This window comes from Monodon monoceros, unplaced genomic scaffold (genome assembly GCF_005190385.1).
Source record: "Monodon monoceros isolate NGI ecotype Baffin Bay Population unplaced genomic scaffold, NGI_Narwhal_1 Super_Scaffold_5, whole genome shotgun sequence".
Classification (NCBI taxonomy): domain Eukaryota; kingdom Metazoa; phylum Chordata; class Mammalia; order Artiodactyla; family Monodontidae; genus Monodon; species Monodon monoceros.
Genome location: NW_021703782.1, coordinates 21,598,622 through 21,616,138, shown reverse-complemented (window position 1 = coordinate 21,616,138; position 17,517 = coordinate 21,598,622). Strand labels below are relative to the sequence as shown.

The 17,517-nt window shown below is 49.5% G+C and overlaps 1 protein-coding gene across 3 annotated transcripts in view; it reads right to left on the bottom strand.

Moving 5' to 3' along the window:
* The window catches only part of SEMA4D (semaphorin 4D), a 106,679-nt gene extending 89,979 nt beyond the window's left edge, over nucleotides 1–16,700 (bottom strand). Inside the window, exon 1 of one of the 3 annotated variants that reach the window (XM_029201654.1) lies at nucleotides 16,530–16,700. The gene's annotated coding sequence lies outside the window, so the exon portion shown is untranslated. The remainder of the gene's footprint in view (nucleotides 1–16,529) is intronic. The other 2 variants (XM_029201655.1, XM_029201652.1) reach the window with 2 other exon arrangements.
* Between the last annotated feature and the right edge of the window lie 817 nt (nucleotides 16,701–17,517).

The window sequence follows — 17,517 nt, the reverse complement described above, 5'->3', positions numbered from 1 at the left end:
CAAGGGCTGCGGGGCTGCTGGTGCTCTGGGCACCACACAGCTGGGCTCCATCTGTGAGCAAAGCAAGGTCATGTGTGCATCACTGTGAAGTCTGCAAACATCTCACTGAAGAAGGAAGAAGGAAAATGGGAAGATGAAAACAGAAGCAGGGGCAGGCCAGACGGTTCTGCTGCTGCTTCTGTTTTGTTGGTGACCTTCCCTTGCATTTTAAGGTGGGAAAGGAAGAGAGGCCACACCGAGCTGGGCAAGGAAACCCACTGCCAAGCAGCCAGTGATGGGCGGCCACGAAAAGAGGGCAGCCAGAAGGCAGGTGGCCTTTCCCAGGCGGGACCTGACCCCGACAAGCTCACCCTGACCCTGGAATTCAGAGGGTGAGTGCCACTGTCGATCAGCTGCTGCTGTTCGGGCTGCTCTCCTGGAGAGAGGGTGCCCCAGGACAGGAGGGCCGGCCCAGAGCCACACAGGGGTCACTCTGCTGGGCAGAAGACAACTGTGACACCACAGCCTTAGGAGCACATTTCTTTCCAACAGACCCATCCTCCTTCAGCTCTCAACAGACAGGCATTGCACAAAGTGCAAAGAGAAGCACAGGCCAGGCTGGTACAAGCACCCTGCTGGCTCTGGTTGCTCCGGGAAGTGCCCAGCCATTCTCAGCCGGTGCAGCTAACAGCTGCTGCCAAGCTCATGAAAATCACCCTGGTAGCAGAAGCCACGCCACTGCTCCCCAAGCCCCCAGCCAGCGGTCTGCAGAGTCTGACACCTGATGTGGTTAACAAAAGGGGCTGTGTTTGGACAAAGTGTTTTCCTGTCTTTAGGGACTGCAACAGAAATGCTAGTCAAGGCCTGAAAATAGTCCTGATATAAAACATCTCAGCAGAAGTCTGGGCCTTGGGAGAGGGCTGGTGTGCACACATGCTGCTTCCTCTCCCAGGGAGAGGGGAAAGCGAGTGCGTCCTGGGTCTTGCTTGTTTTTGAAGCGGACGTCTGTCCCTTCTGCTCACTGTAAGTGGTACCTTCTTCCCCGGACAGAAAGTCCATGCCCACCGGTTCAGGAGGCTTCAGAGCCATCAGTACAGACCAGAGAGGACCTGCATCTCCAGACCCTAAGCACTGAGCATCTATTTTAAAAACTGTGTTCCCACCCCCTCCCCAGTTTGCCAGGGAAAACCAAGCCCTGCTCCCTTGGTGGTCTTGTCCATCAAGTGGGAAGGGACATAAACATAACGGAGGCCGCCCTGCTTCCAGGGAGGCCCGAGGGATCTCACATTTGAAACCCAAGCCACTCCGTCAGGCTTCAAAGACCCCGCCAAGGATCCACTTCTGTGGATCAGGAGCTCTGCTCTGACCCAGTTTCCTGGCACCCGTGTGTGGCCCCACGGCAGCTGTTGCAGAGGCGGGGGCACCTCCTCTACTCCAGGCTCCAACCTGCACTCAGCCCCAGACTCCCAGAAACCAAGGATGAGGGCACCCCAGCCACTGGTTGATGTGGGAAATAAAATAATATGTAGCCTGCACATTTGGCTTAATGCCAAAATTTTAAAATGTCCATGCAGCCACACGTAGGGCCAGATGACAAAATGGGGTTTCATATTTTTCCATGTGGGGGTGAAAACAGTTTTCAATACAATGCAACTAAACAAAATATCAGAGAGCATTGTACGTGGTCAGGGGTGAGTGCCATGCTGAGGAAAACTTTGGTTTTAGCAGGGCATGCGTGTGTGTGCACGCACGCCTGTATGCACGCGTGCACACACACGTATGCAGGTATGCTGCCTCACAGTACAAATACATGTCTTACCGTGAGCCGCCCTCAGGGTCTGAAAGCAACCAGGCTCCCTGATTGCCATGAGGTTTTAATATTCTAATAAAATGTTTTCAGCAACATTAGACAAGCACCGAAACCTCTCTGAAGCTTGGTTTTAAATATGACACTGAATTCCATGTGCATCCCGGTGCAAAGTCTGCCAAGAAGGGATGTTTCACTTGTCACCTCATTTTGTAATCCCACAGCCCCCAGGAACCGGTGCTGCCGACCCCACTCACGAACGGATCAGGCCTTGCTGAGGCCACACACACACCACACACAGGGCCTAGGCAGGACCTCGCGGCCAACCCCATGCCGACCTGACGTCAGAATGGGCTCTCGCTGGAGCCGGGCATGGAGGAGAGTGGCGGGCCCACCCCTTGTGCGTGGTTCAGGGCAGCTACGCACTCCCACCCAAGCAGCTACTCTCTCCCTGTCTGGAGAGGCCGGCGTGGCTGGTCTGTTTCCCACAGTATGTTTTTCATTTAAAAGTACAACAAACAGAACTCCCACCTGCTTTTTAAACAAGGCAGGTATAACAAGTCTAAGAAAAGCGTGTCAGACTCACAAGGCATATGATGTGTGTGTACCCACACATGTGATATGAAGTTGTGTTTTTCCATTTTTCTTTGTATTTTTCCTTTATTGCTGCAGAAAACTGGAGACATGCAGACAAGCACCAAGGAGGAAACAAAAGCCACATCATCAACTAACCATGTGACTCCTGTTCTGGACACAGTCTATCCAGTGCTTTCTAGGCAAATTATAGGTCCTCGCTGTACGTACTGCTTTAGGAATGGTTCTCAGCACCTGATGTGATATGTTGATCCCCCATCAAATTAGTCATATTTTACACTACTATTTTTAGAGATGGGCTAGCCTAACTGTATCTCCTCATCCCTGACCATCTGTCAGGGGCTTTCAGCTGGTATCTGGGTTTTCTGTTTATCAACACCCGGCACCCTTTCTAATAAATGATTCTTTACATCCATGATTCCTTAGGATAAACTTCTAGACACTGAACCGCCATGGCCGAGGGTACACACATCTTTAAAATTTTTCAAACACCTCGACCAATGGCCACCCCTCGGTGAGTGCATTAGGGGCTGTGTATGCAGAGTGCACCTCCCTGAAGGCTTCAGGCCCCCGCCCCCTTGCTCACATCTTGGTCCCACCACCTCTTGGCTGAGTGACCCCGTGCATAAATTTCTTATTCTCTCCATTCTCAACGTCCTCACCTGTAAAAGAGGGAAGAACTGTCCTGACAGGGCTGATAGGGCTGTGGTCAGGATTCCATGAGACAGGTATAGAAGGCATTTGGCAGGTCATTTACCATAAATATCACTAGGTCACCCTTTCCCATAACAGCCTCCCTGTCTCCAAACTCGCCTTTCCAACTCATAAGCCAGAGGTGCCAGAGTCACCTCTAACCAGGGATCTGATCGCATTAGTTACTGCTCAAACCCTTGGACAATTAGGCAGAGTGAAAGAAGCTGGACTCAAAGGCTGCTCACTGTATGACTCCACTTATACAACATTCTGGAAGAGTCTATAAAGACGGAAAACAGATCTGTGAATGCTGGGGCGGGGAGGTGGGGGAAGGACCTGACTCCAGAGAGACACAGGGAAATCTGTGGAATTATGGAAGTTTTCCATATTTCCATTTGGTGGTCGTTACATGACTATGTTTTGAAACTCATAGAACAGGACGTTAAAATGGGTGAACTTTCCTGATCACAAATTATACCTCAGGAGATCTCACTTAAAAACAAACAACAACCCTGCAGAGAAGGAAGTCTAAGCCATGTGGTCTGGTGTTCCAGGCCTTGTCTCCTGGCCAGCTGCTTTCCTTCCCATTTCTCGCTTACTCCAAGATCTGGCACATACAGAATGCCCTCTGCACCTGCAGGCCCAACCGGGGTCCACACCAAACCTAAAGCCCCGGCCAAGGCTGCTGGCCTGCTGTTCTCCAAACAAACCCTGTGTTCAGACTCCAGGACCCAAATCCTCCTCTGCTCTCTCAGATCCTCCTTCTCCCGCTTCTGGGAGGCCTGCCTGGACTACTGGTAAGTAAAGATTAATCCCTCCTTCCTCTGCGTCAAAGGTTCTCAATTCTGGCTGCACAAGAATTACCTGAGCAGTTGTCAAAACCATGGATCCATGCCCTCCCTCCCACCCCAAAAGATTCTGATGTAACTGGGCAGGTGTGGGGACAGACACTGGGGTTTTGTTTCGCTCTGTTTTTTTTTTTTCCTTAAAGAATCCCAGGCTCAGAAATGAAAGAGGGAACATCATGCAAATCCAGAGACGTTAAAAGGATAAAAAAGGAATATTATAAACAATTTTATGCCAACAACTTTGACAACTTAGGAGAAATGAGCAGATTCCTTGAAACACACAAATCACCAGGACTGACTCAAAAAGAAACAGAGGGACTTCCCTGGGGGCACAGTGGTTAAGAATCCACCTGTCGATGCAGGAGACACGGATTCGAGCCCTGGTCCGGGAATATCCCACATGCTGTGGAGCAACTAAGCCTGTGCACCACAACTACTGAGCCCACGTGCCACAACTACTGAAGCTCCTAGAGAAGCCACCGCAATGAGAAGACCGCGCGCTGCAACGGAGAGTAGCCCCCACTCGCCTGCAGCAATGAAGACCCAACACAGCCAAAAATAAATAAATAAATTTATAAAAAAGAAGAATTAGAAAGTCTTAATAGCCCTATATCAATAAACTAAATTCATAATTAAAAACCCTCCCCATAAAGAAAATCCAGGATAGCTTCACTAATAAATTCTATCAAATATTTAAGGAAGAAACAATGCCAATCGTACACAAACTCTTTTTTTAAAATAAATTTATTTATTTAATTTATTTATTATTTTTGGCCGCATTGGGTCTTCACTGCTGCGCACGGGCTTTCTCTAGTTGCGGCAAGAAGGGGCTACTCTTCATTGCGGTGCACGGGCTTCTCATTGCAGTGGCTTCTCCTGTGGCGTAGCATGGGCTCTAGGCGCGCGGGCTTCAGTAGTTGCGGCACACGGGCTTCAGTAGTTGTGGTTCGCGAGCTGTAGAGCGCAGGCTCAGTAGCTGTGGCGCATGGGCTTAGCTGCTCCGTGGCATGTGGGATCTTCCCGGACCAGGGCTCGAACCCATGTCCCCTGCATTGACAGGCGGATTCTTAACCACTGCACCACCAGGAAAGCCCACAAGCTCTTAAAATAATAATAAATGAAGAGGGAACACTTCCCAAATCATTGTGTGGGGCCAACATTACCCTGATACAGAAACCAGACAGAGGTATTACAGGAAAAGAATACAATATCCCTCATGAATATAGTTATAAGTAAACCTTAACAGAATTGTAGCAAATTGAATACAGCAATACATAAAAAGGATTATACATCATGACCAATTGGGGTTTGTGCCAGGAGTGCAAGGTTGTTTAACATTCAAAAATTAACTCATGTAATTCAGGATATTTAATAAGAAAAAAAAGAGGAAAAACCATATGATTATCTGAACAGATACAGAAAAAAAGCATATAACAAAATTCAACATCCACTCCTGATAAAAACTCCATGCAAACTAGAAAACTTCCTTAACCTCAAAACAAAAAGGCATTGGACTTCCCTGGTGGCTCAGTGGTTAAGAATCCACCTGCCAATGCAGGGGACACAGGCTTGAGCCCTGGTCCAGAAAGATCCCACACGCCACAGAGCAACTAAGCCCATGTGCCACAACTACTGAGCCCGCCTGCCACAACTACTGAAGCCCGTGCACCTAGAGCCCGTGCTCCACAACAAGAGAAGCCACCACGATGAGAAAACCACACACCACAACGAAGAATAGCCCCCGCTGGCCGCAACTAGAGAAAGCCCGCATGCAGTAATGAAGACCCAACACAGCCAAAAATAAATAAATAAATAAAAAGAAAAGGCATCTATATAAAATCTTCACCTAACATCATATTTAATGAAAAGACAAGTTCTTTCTTCGTAAGATTGGGAACAGGTAAGAATGCCCACTGTCACCACTTCTGTTAAACATCCTAGACAATGGAGTAAAAGAAAAAGAAATAAAAAGCATTTTAACTGGAAAGACAGAAGTAAAATGGTCCCTATTTGTAACTGTCATTATCTTTGCGCAAAAATCTTGAAGGACTACAGAAAAGCTACTCAAACAAATAAGTAAATTTAGAAAGGTGATAGAATAAACAATATAAAAATCCATTGTATTTCTTTATAGTATAATAAACAATTAGAAAATAAAAAATGTTTAAATCCACTTATAACATTCAAAACCATAAAATACTTATGAATAAATTTGATTAAATATGTATAAGACCCACAAGTGACTACTACAAATCACTGCTGAGAAAAATGAAGAAAGGCAAACACAGACGGAAAGGTAGTCCATGATCGCTGACTGAGGCTCAATATTGTTAAAATTTCTACATTACCCAAGTTGATCTAAGGAGTTAATACAACCCCGGTCAAAATCGAAGCAGGCTTTTTCGTAGAAGGACTGGTAAGCTGATTTTAAATTTATATGGAAATGCAAAGGCTAGACAACACAATTTTGAAAAGGAAGTACAATTGGAAGTCTCACTATCTGACTTTAGGAATTACTATACAGCAAGTCATGAATACAGAGTGGTTCTAGGGTCAATGGTGAATAAGCCAAAACAGACCAGAATTGAGCCTGAAACAAAGTCACACAGATTCTCAATTACTTTTCAAACATGATGCCAATAATTCTGTGGAGAAAGGACAGTTTCTTTAACAAATGGCACTGGAACAACTGGCTATCCACACTCAAAACAATAAACCTCTATTCTTAGCTCTTTCCAGTTAACAGGTAACTCAATATAGATAACAGATCTAAACATAAAGGCTAAAACCATAATGTTTTCAGAAGAAAACACAGGAGAAAATCTTTATGACTATGGGTGAGGCAAAGTTTCTTATATAGGACACAAAAAGCCTAAACTACTAAAAATAATTGATATAACTGGACTTGAAACTAAAAATGTATGCCCTTTGAGAGATACCATTTTTTAATATTTATTTACTTATTTAATTTTTGGCTGCGTCGGGTCTTAGTTGCAATGTGCAGGATCTTTCGTTGCAGCATGCGGGCCTCTCTCTAGTGGTGGTGCGGGCTCCAGAGTGTGTGGGCTCTGTAGCTGTGGCACGCGGGCTTAGCTGCCCCACAGCATGTGGGATCTTACCTCCCTGACCAGGGATAGAACCTGTGTCCCCTGCACTGGAAGGCGGATTCTTAACCACTGGACCACCAGGGAAGTCCCGAGGAGATATCATTAATAAAGTAAAAAGGTAAGCCACAGACTGAGAGAAAGTATTTGCAATACAAATATCTAACAAAGAACTTGAATCCAGAATATGTAAAGAACTCTTAGAACTCAAATATATGAAGACAAATAACCCAATTTAAAAGCCAGCAGATTTGGGGCTTCCCTGGTGGCACAGTGGTTGAGAATCTGCCTGCCAATGCAGGGGACGTGGGTTTCAGCTCTGGTCTGGGAAGATCCCACATGCTGCGGAGCGGCTGGGCCCGTGAGCCACAGCTGCTGAGCCTGCACGTCTGGAGCTTGTGCTCCACAACAAGAGAGGCCGCGATAGTAAGAGGCCCACGCACCACGATGAAGAGTGGCCCCCGCATGCCACAACTAGAGAAAGCCCTCGCACAGAAACGAAGACCCAACACAGCCATAAATTAATTAATTAATTAATTAAAAAAAAAAAAAACAGCCCCTGTTTCTACATCATAGCCCGCCAGGCCTTTCAACTAAGAGTCTGGTAGGTAGTTAGTTAATCTGGTAAGTTAGTTAGTTTCAACTAAGAGTCAGGGTAAGTCCTGAGCATCTCTTTAGAAAAAAAAAAAAAAGTCAGCAGATTTGAACAAAACCGTAAAATAATAAATACAAATAGCTACTAAATACAGGAAAAGATACTCAACTAGAATGTCCATGATCCAGCACAACAACTCCCACTAGAATAGCTAAAATTAAAAAGACTGACAACAGCAAGTGTTGGCAAGGATGTGAAATAACTGTGCTCGCACATTAGCAGCAGGGATGTAAAATGATACAGCCACTTTGGAAAAAGGTTTGCCAGTTTCTTATGAAGTTAAAGATACACTTACCACACAACCCCACAATTCTACTGTTAAGTAGTTACTCAAGAGAAATGAAAACACCTGTCTGCACCCAGATGTGCATACGAATGAATATAGCATTTTTTATTTTATTTATTTATTTATTTTTGCGGTATGCGGGCCTCTCACTGCTGTGGCCTCTCCCGTGGCGGAGCACAGGCTCCGGAAGCGCAGGCTCAGCGGCCATGGCTCACTGGCCCAGCCGCTCCGCGGCATGTGGGATCTTCCCGGACCGAGGCACAAACCCGCGTCCCCTGCATCGGCAGGCGGACTCCCAACCACTGCGCCACCAGGGAAGCCCTATATCTTTTTTATAGTGGTAAAATACACATAACATAAAATTTACTACTTTAGCCATTTTAAAGGGTATGCAACCATCACCACTATCTAGTTCCAGAACATTTTCATCAGCTCCAAAGGAAAGCCCGTACATATAAAGCAGTCGCTCCCATTCTCCCCTGCCCCAAGCCCTGGCAACCACTAATCTGCTTTCTGACTCTGTAGATTTGCCTATTCTGGGTATTTTGTATAAATGGAATCATGCAACATGTGCACTTTTATGTCTGACTATTTTTACTTAGCATAATGTTTTCAAGGGTCATCCATGTTGCAGCACGTGTCAGTACTTCATTCCTTTTCCAGCTAAGTAATATTCCATTGTCTGGAGGGACCACATTTATTTTTTCATTCATCCACTAATAGGCATTTGGGTTGGTTCCCAAATTGTGAACAGTGCTGCTATGAACAGTGGTAAACAAGTTTTTGTTTGAATATCTATTTTCAATTCTTTTGGGTATTTACCCAGGAGTAGAATTGCTGGGTCATATGACAGTTCTATATTTAACTTTTGGAGGCATCTCTGTTTTCTAAAGTTGCTCTACCATTTTACATTCTCAAAGCAATGTATGAAATTTATAATTTCTCCATACGCTCACCAACACTTATTATTTCCCTTTTTTTTGATAAAAACCATTCTGGTGAGACGGAAGTGGTATCTCACTGAGGTTTGGATTTGCACTTCCCTAGTGACTAATGACGCTGAGCATCTTTTCATGTGCTTATTTGTCATTTGTCTACCTTCTTTGGAGATATAATACATTCGCTCATGTTTCAACTGGTTGTTTTTCCTTTTGTGTTGAGTTGTAGATCACAGCACTTTTATTCACAACAACCTCGAACAGGAAGCAATCCAAACATCCACCAACAGGTGAATTAACTAATAAACCATGGTACACCCACGTGTACCAAATTTCACAAACATGCCAAGGGAAAGAAGCTAGACACAGAGTCTACAATACATGCTTCCATTTTGAAACTCTTAAAGAAACAAATCTCATAATAGTCTAATTTCGGCAGATCAGTGACTGCTTGGGTGGAGGGCTGATTGCAAAGAGGCAACAGGAAATTTGGGGAGGGCTCACAAGCTAAACAATCTCTGTTGCAACTGCTCAACTCCGGCTGACAGTGGCCAGGGATGGTGTGGGTGCATGAATGTGTGAGGTGCACTTGACCTGCAGGCCAGAGTTCACCCACTCCTGGCGGTTGCATAACTGTGTACCTTTGTCAAAACTCACTGAACAGGGTACTTAAAACAGTACGTTTTACTGTTTTACTGTACGTAAACTATGCCTCAATAATACTGGTTAACGAAACATTGTTTCTACAGGCAAACACCCCAAGTCTAATGGACATCCAGAGTGAGGCCCACAGCCCTGCCTCTGTCCTCCTGTCTGCCCTCCAGAGTGCAGCCCACAAGGGCAGGCTGTGCTTAGCCCAGCCTTGGGTGGCCTATTAAAACCAGAGCTTCTGATTCAGGGGGTCTGGGGTAGAGGTGAAAACCTGCACTTGTGGCAAGTTCGGGGGATGTGATGCCGCTGGCATAGGAACCACTCCTGCAGATGGGTTCTCTCTCTCATTCACGTAGCGTTCAGTGGATATGGAATTAAGGCAGTGTTGCAGATAACACGCAGGTCCTCGCTAGTGGATGGGGCCTATATATAGGAAATGCCAGGCTAACATCAGGAGGGAAATGCTCACATTCTGGCTGTGAGGGCACAGCCCCACTTTCAGCCTCTGTTTCTGGCCAGGCCCATCAGGCCAGTGGACCTGGCCCCCCTTCGCCCTTCTCCTGCCCCGCACAGGTGTCCTCTCAGCCAGGAGGGCATCCACCCCTTGCCCAGGAGCCTAGCAAACTCAGCTTTCCAGACCTTCTGTGCTCACCACCCAAGAGCGCTCCATCGCCCCTGGGCACCCACTGCGGTACTCAGAGACTCTGCTGTCACAAGCTTCCATAACCATTCTCTGAGGCCCTGGCTCCTCTCCCCTGTCTGCATACCTCAGGGCCAAGCAGAGGGGCAGTGCACACTAGAGCCAATGAAAGTTTGCTTGTGGTGGAACAGCTGGCCTCCCATCTGTCCCTATCAGACGACTTGGGCAAGGGCCCCACCCCACTTTCTTCATCACTCTTCCCCTCTACTCCGTCCTTCCCTTCAGGACAGAAACCTGAAACATAAGCCTCCTCTCAAATCCTTATGCCCATCAGCTCCTCCCCATTTGTCAGCGCCCCCTTCACAGCAAAATTCTCGAAAAAGTTACTGACTCCTGCTGTCCTGAGCTCTCCTTCTCCCCCTTTCCTGGCCCACCGCTCCCCTATACCTCTCATCAGGACACTGATGACCTCCATGTTGCTAAGGTCAATTCTCCAAGGATAATTCTCAGTCCTCGCCTAACTGGACTCCTTGGCCAGGCAGCCACTCCTCCCCATGAATGATCTGCCCATGGCCCTGGATGCCCCTGACACCTCTGGCTTTCTCCTGCCCTGATGGCACTCCTTCTTGGTCCCTTGACTTTGGACCTCTCCTCTCCTCCATCCATCCAATTCTCTTGCCATCTTGTGCTGACTTCGCTTTAAAAATCACACCTGTGTGCCGGCAGTAGCCAGGTTGATTGCCGGGCCCAGGCCACTCCCCCAAACTCCAGCCTCACTTGCCTGAAAAGCCCCTCACCACCAGCACATGGACAGCAACGGAGCTCACAGGTACTATCTGGAGAGCCAGCAACCCTCCCGAATTCCCCACAACTGCTCTGCCCACAGAGAGTCCATCTCAGGATGATGCTCACTCCATCCTTCAGGTTGCCTGAGCCAAGAATCTCGAGGTCACCTTGGACTCCTCTATTGCTCCAATCATCCTGTTGGCTCCATCTTCACAACATACCAGAATCTAGCCAAACCCACCACCTGTATGGGGCTGCTCCTGCGCTCCAGCCTCACCCGCCCCCTGTCTTGCTACAGTGTGCTGGGATGTCCCCCTGGGTCACTCCTCACCTCCTCCATCAGCCCACCAAGCCACCTAATTTCAAATCTCAAACTCCCCCAAACTGCTGTCTCCCTTGAGCACCTGGACCCCACAATAGCACTATGGCCCCAATGCATGACATTCTGACTTATTTCTTCTCCTTAGCCTTCCATCACCCGCTACTTGACCATAAGTGCCAAGTTGGCAGAGCCTTCTGTCTCTTGGTTTCTTGCTGCAATTGGAGCTCAATAAACATTTGCTGGGGGAAATGGTGAGACTCCATGAAGTGGACAAATCTGCGAGTTGAAAGGGGGCTTAAAGGTATCTAATTCCTTCACCTCAAGAAAGATGAATGATGGGACCTCACCTACAAAGGACACAGACCTCCTGTGTGCCCTGAATGCCCAGACAGCACAGCTCTACTTGGGCAGGATCCCTAAGGCCTCTGGGAAGCACTAAGATGCAAGGAACACATCTGATCTCAATGGGAAAATGGGCTGTGTATTTACAGCCCGTTCTGATGGCAGGCGGCTCACGGCCACACAGACAAGACCCCAGGCTCAGAGCAGAGCCACCCTGCTGCAGGCCTGGCTGTGCCCTCCCACAGCCACGGAAAATACTAGTAAACAACAACAACAAACAAAACTCCCAAACACACGGTGAGAACAAAGTGGGGTCCAGCTGAGGCCCTTATTCAGGGCAGGCCCCCGGGAACGTAGTGTCCTTGCAAACAAAATCAAAACACGCATCAGAGCCAAACAACACCCAAATGCTAGATCAAAGCAGATTATGTTCTGGTGCTTAAGCAACTCAAATTTCTTGCAATAGGACAGGAAAATAGAAAAAAAAAACAACTTAGGATCCCAGAAAACCTGTACTTTTTTACTTTGTGGATATACGATTTTTATGCTTTTTTGTTGGTATAAGATTAAAGTGACTTAACATACCCTCTACTAAAAGAAAAAACAGCAACTGCTAAAAATGTGTGGGACAGCCCCACAGTGGCAGGTCATCCAACTAGCAGTGGAAATCCACCCACGAAGGCCCTGGACCATCTTTGCTTTTGTTCCTGGGCCAAGTCCCATGGAAGGGAAGGTGGTTCTCCATTTAAAACAGGACTATGGTGGGTCTGAGCTGAGGGCTTTCCCCATCCCACGGCCCAGGACCAGGATGGTCCCTCAGCTTACTGCCCCCATTGAGAGATGAAGTTGCTGTTTAATTTTCAGGGTTTGGGTCTTGTCTCCGCTATTGCCGAGGTCAGGGTATCAATGTCTCTTTTTCATGGCCCACAGATCACATACTCAGAGCATCAGTGACTATCGATTCATTGAATGCCTCATTTAAGCCACATCATCCGTTATTAAGCTGTGTAGGAACATGAATTCCTACAAGTCAAATCCATTTAGAATTTAGATTTAGAAATTTAGTATTTAAAACAGGCTATTCTATTCCTTAATGGAGACCTCTTCTTAAAAATACATTTTATCATTACAAAAATAATCTCACTGTAAAAGAAACAAACCACACAGAAGTACATGGGGTGGAAAGGACAGGTTCCCCTTGCTCCTCCCACCCTCCCCGTTCTCAACCCTCCCTCAACACACAAGCACACACACTCACATGCACACACACATCCTTCCCTCCCACCCCTGTTGCTAGCTGGACAGTCACTCTTGCTTGGAGCTATGTCCTTAGAGCCTGGAGCAGTGCCTGTCCCGCTCATCCACAGTGGCACTCCGTCCTCATCTGTTCAATACACAGCGTCTGTCCTTCCAGATGCTTCTACACCTTATTAGCTACACATGCATAAAAGGAGTCATTCCATACAGTCTACACTAAGGAGCAGTGTTTTCACTTAATACACAGGCACTTCTTTTAAAGTAACCCTCAACTATTTCATGAAGTGAAGGATCCTATGGCATTCTGTGGGGGGGGGGGGGATGGGATTCTTAGATTATTAACTTTTTTATGGTAAAGAATTTCAAAAATACACAGAAGTGGCCTGAACAGAATAACGAACTCTCAGGTATGGTCATCCAGAGCCAACAACCATCCAACCATGGACAATCCTGCCCCTCCACCACCCAACCCCACCCCCACCTGTGCTGAGATCTGAAACAGATCTCAAATGCTGTATCATTTCCTCTGAAAATAACTCCAGTATCTATCACTAAAGGCTAAAGATTGCTTCAACGTAACCTCAATGCTGTTTCTAAGGAATATAATTATCCTTTAAAATCATCATTCACTCAACAAATGTCCAACTGTCTCATAAATACCATAATTTTTGAAAGGAGTGATTCTTGGGTCAAGAATCACTTTCACGCAGTCTCTACTTTCATAGACAGCATCTTGAGACTATCACAGCAAATAAGGGACCCTGTCCCACTGGAGGATCACAGGGCACGCTGGAAGGCAGTTATGGGGGAACGACACCTGGGCTGCTGTGATGCCTGGCCCAGGTACTACTACCCTGCCAGGTAAACGTTCATGCACTCGGGAAGGGTCAGGCAGCTGGAAAGTGAGCCACTCCAAGGAATTGGGATGAGCCAATTTCCCTATCCCAAAGGTCACCTTAGTTGACATACCAAAAAACACCATCCCAGCTCCAGGCGAGGCCCACTTACACACTGTCTCCACTTGACTGAATCAAGTTATTTCCTCTTAATAAATCTCCACTTCCCCACATCACCTCTTGACAGCAGGCAGACTGAAATGGCCATGAGTTGTGCTGAGTGAGTCTCCAGTGCAGAGGAGCCTGCCCAACCAGCCTGCTCTCGGGTGACGCCCCGACACATCCTCAAGTGGCCACGGGCCCTAGTGGCATGGGTGGAGCTGGGGAGGCTGCACCTGCCAAGCCCCAGGAAGGACGGTAGTCTTTCTTCCAGCAACCACCCTCAACAGTCAACTGATGGCAAGTTCATTTGTATATTTTTACATGGCCAGCTTCACCCCACAGCACCCTGCAGGCCTGGACAGTTAACTGGCCACTGCTATCATTCTCAGAAGAGCCTGGGGATGGGGGACTGGGGGCACTGGGAAGCACTACCTGCCACATCACCTTCCTAGGAGTTCTTTTGATCAAACAAATTCTTAGCATGAGGGGAAGGTTGCTGTTAATTATGGAACAATCAGAAAGCCAATTCATTTACACAGCAGCAGGGGCCTAACCCAGGGACACTGGGGACTCCTGCTGGTGGAGAGGGAACATGGGTCCAAACTGCCAACCCAAGAGCTCTGGCCCCAGGCTCATCAGACAGAACAAGGGGTTAGGAAGAGGCTCCTGGCCACCATCCCGGCCGAACCCCCCCTCCCCCCCACCAGAAATGGAACCCAGAGGGAGGGGAGGGAAGCCTGGGCCTGTCCATGCTCAGTGTGGGAGAGGCAGGCTCCCTCTAAAAGCACAGTGGGCCAGCAAGAAAACCATTGATCTCTGCAACACATTATTGATTTTGCTATGTGCTGGCACCAGTGGATGGTCCTCCCCCCCTCACGCAGAGCCAGCCATTAGTGTGCACTCCCAAGCACTGGCCTAGACATCCCTGCCTGGTGTGGGATAGGCACTTGAGATGAAACCCGCCTTGGCTGACCCACAGGGAAGAGACCACGAGTGAATCATTAAGGAGTCATTAAGGTCATCTCCCTGCCCCCAGACCCACTGGACAGCTGTGTGGTGTGGCGTTGCCCCCTACTCCTGAGCCGGGGTGGATGCACCATCTGCCGGGACCCTGAGCAAGCCTGCCAGAGCAGCCCGGTGACCAGTGGAGGGTCTCTGAAAGGTTGCATTTTCCAACAATCAAAGGGAGCCAGTTCCCATGTCAGCTCGGGGTCCTGTAACACAGTGAAAGAGTGGAACTGGGCAGGGCTGCCTCTCAGTGCCAGCAATTAGTTTTTATTTCTTTATTTGGTTTACCTGCTGGTTGTATTACAAACACTTATTTGTTCAATCTGAAGGTCCAGCCTCTTGGGGGGGACAGTCCTTGTCCACAGAAATACCCCAGCGTGTCCCTCACCATCCCCTCATTCTTGTAGGTTTTATCCCTGGTGCCTGGAGTACTCAGAGCAGGCCTGCTTTATTCTTCTTTATTCTTGCAGACGTTATGCACAGACACCAACGGTTCAAGTGACAATCGGGGCATTATCTCTACCAGAATCCTGGCCTCAGCACTGGCCGAGGCAGTCTGTTTCTGGGACACAGTAAACATTCCCAAATAACGGCCCCCAGGCAGCCAGAAGGCAGGCCGCAGGCCTGGGGCAGATATGAGGTGACAGGTCACCGATGTCACTTTACCCCTTGGAAAGGAAACTTCCGCTCAGTGGCGCCTAGTGGATTTGAATAGACTCAGAACAGGGGAGCCAGGCACTTGGCCACAGTCACCAAGTCCTAGATGTGCTTAACATAAAGGGAGGTTTTCAAATCAACAGCAGAACAACTTCGCATGGCAAACGCTCCAGAAAGCAGGTCCCTGCCCTTGACAATGAGGCCTAGGCCTCATTTTCGGTGAACTGCTCACCTCCAGACTCCCATGCACCCCACCTCCAATACTAAATCAAATAAACGAAGAGGATCACCACGACCCAACTCTCCTTTCCATGTTTGTATTGGCAAAACCCCAGTGGATTCAGCCTCCTGCAGCTCACCAAGCGGCTGCAACAGGTGCAGCCCTGAGCTAAGGCTGCTGATTCTCCTTGGCTGTTCTAGAATCACGCAGCCAAAACCCTAAAGGAAGCCGAGGCCTGCAGCATTCATCACCAGGGCCCCGACCTGCCCCACCTGTCTGAGTGCGCGGCTCCGGGTCCAGCGCCCGGGATCCGCGGCCTCGGAGACAGAAATAGAAGCCGCGGGGCCTGGCCAGGCCCGAATGGCCAGAGTGGGGCGGGGGCCGGGTGGACAGGATCGGCGGGCCTGGCCGAACGCACCGCCCCCGCCCCTGGGCAGGGTTGGCCACGCGCCCCGAGCCCCCAGCGCCGCCCCAAAGCCGCCGAGCCACCTGCGCGCCGGGGCAGGGAGGGAGCCGAGCAGGGGAGGGGTCCTGGGGGTCCAGGGTGGAGACTCAGGGAAGGGTCCGGGGAGGAGTCAGGGAGCTCCGGGAACGGGACTCCGTGAGGGTCCGGGGGTCCGGGGAGGAGTCACGGGGCTTCGGGTCGAGGGCTCCGGGAAGGCTCTGGGGACCGGCCCGGGGAGGGTCTCGCCGCCCCCACGCACCTGCCCGGCCCGCGCCCTCTCTCTGCCCGCCGGCCCTTACCTGGCGCGGTGCGTCCTGGCCGCGCGGACCAGAGGTGCCCGGCCCAGAGAGCGCGGGCGTAGGAATGGCGGCGGCGGTGGCGGCGGCGGAGGCGGCCGGCTCTCAGGCCCGGCGCGGAGGGGCGGCGCGGCCAGGCTGCGCGGGGATGCTGCGGCGCGCGAGGGCGCGGAGGCCGGCGCGGGAGGGAGGGCATGGGGTGGTGCGCAGGCCCCTCCTCTGCTCCCCTCCTCCCCTTCCCGCCTCCTCTCTCGTCCCTCCCCCTCTCCCCTGCCTCCTCCTACTCCCCGCCCGGCTCTCCTCCCTCTTCCTCTCTACCCTAGCCTCTCCGTCCCTCCCCTTTTCCCTCCCCTTTCTTCACCTTCCTCTACTCCTCCCCGCCCCCCTCCCCCGCTGGCCCGTACCACCTCCCACCTCCACACTTTCCCTCTGTCCTCTTCCCTCCCCATCTCCCACCTTCGTCTCCTATCCCCCAGGCTCCCAGAGGCTAACCCCTGCCCTGGCCAGTTCTCTGCTGGGTCCAACACAGGTTATGGTGAAGTGCCCAGTTACCCCCTCCTCACCACCTGCTAATGGAGCAGCTTGCCCCATCTGGGAGCCTGACCTGACCCCACCCTTTCCAGGCCCCGCCAAATCTCCACGGTTTCTCCCGCAGGGCCTGGTGCAGCTGTGTTGGGGACCTGCACACTGTGTGGACAAAGCATGTGGGCTCCCAGGACACTTGCTCCTTTGCTTCCAAGCAAATCTGATTTGTATAAGAATACTCCAAACCAAACCTCCTGCTATTTTTCCAGGGTGAAGCAGGCTGGTACCAATCTAGGATTTGCTGCAGCCCTTCTGTTTGCCCCCATGCCAACTGTTTGTTTTGTGTTCAACATTTGCTATACCCCTGGTGACACACATTTATACTAACCCACAGGTCTGAGGACCTAGGTACCCTCCTAAGACTGCTCCAAACCTTTCTGCCCTGGAGAAAGAAGTGACAGGCCTG